Source organism: Cebidichthys violaceus, unplaced genomic scaffold, assembly GCF_023349555.1.
Source record: "Cebidichthys violaceus isolate CVI_PGR_0920_01 unplaced genomic scaffold, fCebVio1.0.p SCAF_19, whole genome shotgun sequence".
In the NCBI taxonomy this organism is placed as follows: Eukaryota; Metazoa; Chordata; class Actinopteri; order Perciformes; family Stichaeidae; genus Cebidichthys; species Cebidichthys violaceus.
In genome coordinates, this window is record NW_027176361.1 from 8,226,814 (window position 1) to 8,232,813 (window position 6,000).

The window sequence follows — 6,000 nt, forward strand, 5'->3', positions numbered from 1 at the left end:
TTGTATATGTCTCAATGTAATTTACTTAATTATGTTCATGTAATGAAATATTATGAGATTTCCTTCTACAGATGGATCCTAATTGATGTGTTTTCGGGCCTCAGTTGGACCAGCAGCTTAAATGAGTTTATGAATGCCTTTTGGTTGCTGTTGGTCAACTATGCCTGAGACTTATCTGCAGATTAATCATATTTTATACTGTTTATGTGACATTCATTCATTAACTAGTTTGAGAGAATGCATCTCTCCAATTCAGTGAATTTAGCTTATGTCCGCCTTGCTTACTGTCTGGTTCAAAGTAAAAGCTGCAGTGAAACTCTTCTTTTATATGAAGCTACTCACTGTGACATTCAAACTGTGTAATTAAATACAACTTCACACAAACTTTGAAGTGAGGAAATCATTGGAAACACATTCTACAGTGTCTCTGGCAGGCTAACATTCACAGCAGGGATATTCTGACCGAAAATAATTGAAAGGCAACTGTTAAAATAAGTATGAAGTTGTTTATTTGATCAGAATAATACCACGGCAGCCTCCCTGCACGATTGGCTACAACAGAGGCAGATCTATCTTCCTGCCATCCAACATGGCAGCAGCACAAACAACCATCCACACCCTCTCTTATCTGCCTTGGCTCTGATGTCAGAGTCTGTTTTCAGACAACCCCCCCCCCCTTTCACCGCTATCAGCTGCCGGTGTTGACAGTCTTCCCGACGCTTGATGTTCCTCCACAGATCTGGTTTTGTTGTTTCTGTCTTGCTGAGCTCCTGGCTACACCTGCGGCCGTTTGCCCTGCTTCTTCTCCTGGACTGTGGGGGAGACACCTGAGGAAACCTGTTTACTGTTGGAAACAGGTGGAGGTAAAGCGTTCTGGAGGGGATGGGATGTGGAAACACAGTACATGTGGGGGAAAAAAGCATGCTTTTCAGACTCCTAACTTGCTGTCCTCTTTGTAATAAGCATTGGAAGGTCTAGTGTGCATCTAGAGACGGTGTTTGGTTTGTCTGTTCTGGGCTACTGTAGAAACATGACAGCCGATTCCGTGAAAAGGCTCCATATGTAGATATAAACGGCTCGTTTTAAGGTCAGAAAAACACAATTCATATTTTTAGGTTATTGTACGCGAAAGGAAACATACTTATTATATTCCATTTCTGCCAATAAATCCCCCTGAATTATGCACACTGTTCCTTTAGTGCTACGTTTCTAGTTCTCATGATAAGCATAAAGAGCAGGACTCAGTTCACAGAATAAACTTTGCATGATGGTCTAAAGTTTTCACCAGCTTGGACTCCTTTGACCACTTGGTGGCACAGTTGTTCCACAGCTCTGAACAAAACCCTCCAGACTCAGCTGAAATCAAACCTTAGACAAAAACAAGAACATCACTGGAGTTCCACATCAAGGCTACGGCTCTTGATTTCTCAGAAACACCCAAAAGACAAAACGGATTAGCAGACATTTGGAAAAGTTGATTTGAGTAAAGCTCACTTATAATTGGTAAAATTAAGCCTGATTTTACAGGCGTGGGTCCATAACAGTACTCAGTAAATGGGAGGGGGGGGGCTCAAAATGTCACCTACAATATCCTCTGTGAATATTGTAATTTATAGAATTTGGCAGGGGGATGGATCAGAATATATGTCTGAAATGTATAGCACAGAGCCTGAAAAAACGAAATTAATTGCATTAAATCTCCTGGTGGTGAATGTTAAGCAGAGCATTTGGGGTTAGGAGAATGTTCTTCAATTTCCAGAGGCGGACTTTCAACTTTGGTAAAAAAAAAATTAAAAAAGGAATTGACACAAATGTGTCCTGAATTTAATGTTGAAAAGACAGTCAAAGTGATTTTCAGACACATTCAGCTTTTGTTGCATGGATACATTTCTCCTACTTCTGAACGTTCATTCAAAGCATTAGGTAGCAGTGGAATTAGTCTGGAGTCAAAGAACAGCAGTCGATTCCTGAAAGAGGAGCGAAACGAGGGGAGGCAATGGAGGGGAAAAAAGGGGGTTGGATGTAGAATTGTACTTTTAGCTTCACACACACACACACACACACACACACACACAGACAGACTGGCGACAGCAGCAGCCGGCTGTGGAGTCTCTTGCTGAGTGGGGCTGAAGTCAGTGGAGCGAAGGATGAGGTGGAAGGAAGGAGGGAAGGACTGAGCAGGGAGGGAGTGAAAAAGTGAGGAATCCATAACAAATCTGAAATGGCATAAGTGGACATGCTTTGGCTCGCCACGAAATAACACACTGATCTCCCCCTCCTTTTTATCCTCCGTCTGTTACTATATTTTACTCCTCTAGTTTGCTTACAAGTTTGTTTGTTTTCTTGAACCCCAAAGTTGCTTCACCTCTTTTTTCCTTTCCTTTCCTTTCCTTCCTTAACATTTTTTTTCCTTCATAGAATTGCCATCGAATAGAATTTTGCATGGAGCCGTACAAGCATTCATGCATTTATTGTCATCCTCAAGCTTGGTAGTGGTACTACCCCCCCACTCCCCTCCAATTCTCTCCTCTCCCCCTCCCTCCCTCTCCCTCCTCCTCTTTCCGTTCCTCCCGCAAGCCCCCATTGGTCTACCTCTCCTCTCTGTCTAATAATAGCCATAATGTGTTATGAGAATGCGGTCTGTCTGGCTTGCAGCAGCTCTGCACTCCCCTCTCCATCCCTCCCTCCGTCTCTTTCTCTCTTCCCCCCATTTTCACTCCCACAGCTGGTATGCTGACTTTCTCGCCTCCCCTCCATCTCCCGCCTCTCACATTTCTCCTTCCCCTTGTCTTTTTTTACATGTGTTGGTGTCATCGCACCCTCTTTCCCTTTAGTTCCCCCTCCTCCCCAGTCCTTCACTCGCTTACCCCCCTCTTCCTCTCTCGCTTCCGTACGTAGCGTGGACACTGTGTGAACATATGTCTTCCTCCTCACCCCTCCCACTCTTTGCCGTCTTTTACCTCTTCCACTCTTTCATCCCGATACTTCTTCTTCTCCTCTTCTCCTGCCTGCGTGGGCTGGCTCTTTTAGCCGTACGAGTATGTGGTCCTCAACTCCCCACCGAACCTCTCTCCATCTATTTTCTCTCTGTTGTTCAGTCTCTATCACACACACACCATTCCTCCCTGTGCACCCCCCCCCCTGCTTCTTTTGTGGTTTTCTGCAGGAGTGTGTACTATGCAGGCTGTCTATCTTTCCTCCCTCGTTCTTGCCGTCTCTCTTTCTCACTCTTGGAGCTTTGCAAGCCTGTCTCATTATATTTCTGCATGTGTTGTATTTGTGTCCATGCATGTATCTGCTGATGTGTGCATTCTTTTTTGGAAGTGTGTGTGTGTGTGTGTGTGTGTGTGTGTGTGTGTGCGCGTGTGTGCACATTTACCTTGCCTTAACTTGCCTGTCTGGTTTTTGTGTTTCCAAAATGTCATTGCACCACTCAACACTGAGAAGTACACACATACATATATATATATATACACAGTATGGAGGTATTAAACCAAAAGCCAGGGAAGGAAATGTCTTCTTTTTGTTCCTTTTACCTATAATCAGCTACTCCAAAGCTCCACCGCCTTGACACACACACACACACACACACACACACACACACACACACACACACACACACACACACACACAGATGAAAGCAAAGACATTTTCTGGGTAAATTCTCAGTGTTACTGTGTGAACCTCATTACTGCACCCAGATAGAATATGAAAGAACAGAGCAGACCCACAACAGGAAGGGAGGAGGGATGTCTTCCTTTTCACACATTTAGACAGGCATGCAGACAGGCAAATGGGCTCTCAGACAGACACAGACGTGCTGTAACAAACATGACAGTCTGGAACCCCCCCCCAAGCCATGTGAACTAGTCTCAGATCTTTAACACTATACCTTTGTTAACACTGTTTTTGTAGACTTGTTTGGTAAACTGTGAGCAGCATATATTAGGCCTGCCACTCATCAATGGCTGATGAAATTGGTCTTAACATATCCTCACCTCGTGACATTTTGGAGATGCAGACCAAACACCAAATATCAGAGCATTTATTCAGATGAACACAACTGAGCCCCAAATAACCTTTGAAATTAGTGAAATTAGGAGTTGCCAAATTTGCACAATAAACCATGGAGGCTGTTAAAATTGTTTGACAGACAAAGTCATCTTTAATTAACCCCCAACACGAACCTGTCTTACAATTTATGATGATTAAGGAGAAGCGCAATTAAACTGACCTTGTAATATTGAATCTCACTTTAGTTCAATCCCATGAATAAACATACTTTTAGCTCAGGATCTATTATCCTATTCCCAATTATTAAGCTATAATTTATATTGAAAACGTTATGAAGAACTCAATTAACTCTGACTTTAAGCACCCTTTGTAGTACGGCGTATTTTGCGCATAGACTGTCTGTGTTGAAGTGGAGAAATAGAGCGCGAGGCACGTGACATACCTTTCCCTTCTGGAACTTATATCGAACGCACCCTTTGAACCGGGGGGGGGGGCGGGTTATTCAAATCGCCGCAGTGTCTTATCGCAGCTGCACGGTGTGCTCTGTAATCACTTTCCCTCCTCTGCCATCGCGTCACCCCAGCAGGTAAGGCCTGCTTAAGCTAACATGCATATCATAACTGGACGTTGTGGCTCTGTTTTAAAGGGTGCTGGCGGTTTTATTGGTGTCTTGCTCTTGCAAATGTGCAAACTTTGCGCTACTTTTTTTTTGTTTTGTTTGCACTTACGCCGCAGCCAAGTGTATTTTCATAGCTATGGGTCCCTGCAGCGGCTAGCCTATATTCCCATCTAGGTGCTGTTAAGAATGTGTGACGTGACGCTTCGGGGATCGATGCACTGTTGAAATAGGCCTGTGTGTAATGTTGTGTGTTTGATTGTGTGCCATGGCGCATTGTTGCTCTGTTATTATTTGGGTGGTTTGTTCAGGCCTTCATATTGTCCCAGAATATTGGCTGCAGGGAGGACAACATGTCGAGCACAGTCCATTTCCCTGTAATATTGGCTTAATGGGGGAACTCAAAGGCTTTTTTCACATACAATAGTGACATTCACATTTCTGCACATGACCTCATATTAAGCCAAACATTACAGAATACCTCAGTTTGAACCAATGGGGTTTATGTGTCTGCTTAGCTCTGGTTGTCTGCTTGGCATATACTGTATGTTTAGCCCCATTTATTGTCCAAGATCATATCCAATGTGATGATGGTTGTCACATTAGAAAGGCATCTTCTGCTGCAGGATTTGAATTTATCACTTTGAGTGTGTATTATCTGCTGCAAAGCTGAACGCGTCTCATCTCTGCCTTGTTGTTGTATCAAGTGGATTATTTTCACTCGCCCAAGCAATGCTGTGCTAACCTTGTTGTGTCCTTGAGAGGAGTGATGGGTCCAGAGTGCGCATGAGTGCCTAAATTAGTTATAAATTCTGAGTGTTTTCTGCATGACCTGCTTTGACCCGGTTATGGCAGTCAACTTGTACGCGCTGCTACATGCATTTATACTACTGTAGTAACGTACATACTTGTATTCTCTCAGGGAGTGTCGACGTCAGAGTATAGACGGCGTGTTCGAGGCAGAACTCACACAGACACAGAGACACACACACACACACACACACACACACACACCCCTCCCTTTCTGTCGTTGTGCATGATGTAAGTTGTTTTGTTATTATAATAGTATATGTATGTTTACTTGATCCTTGTTCTGTGTGACCGTTTTGTTGTTAATTGGTTGTCATTAATTAGCTGATTAGCATAATGTGCTCTGCATGGTAATATGGTCAAATAGTCGGCGGGTTGTTATTCCACTGTGCTGCGTGTTCAGGCTAGTGAGACATAGTTAACTAATGATATAGAGTTCATTTCACTCCTATAACACATATTCTGGTCACCTTTGCCGTTAATAATAATAATAATACTTTCATTTTATATAGAGCTTTTCTAAGTACCCAAAGACACTTTACAAAGGGCAGAGACAAACA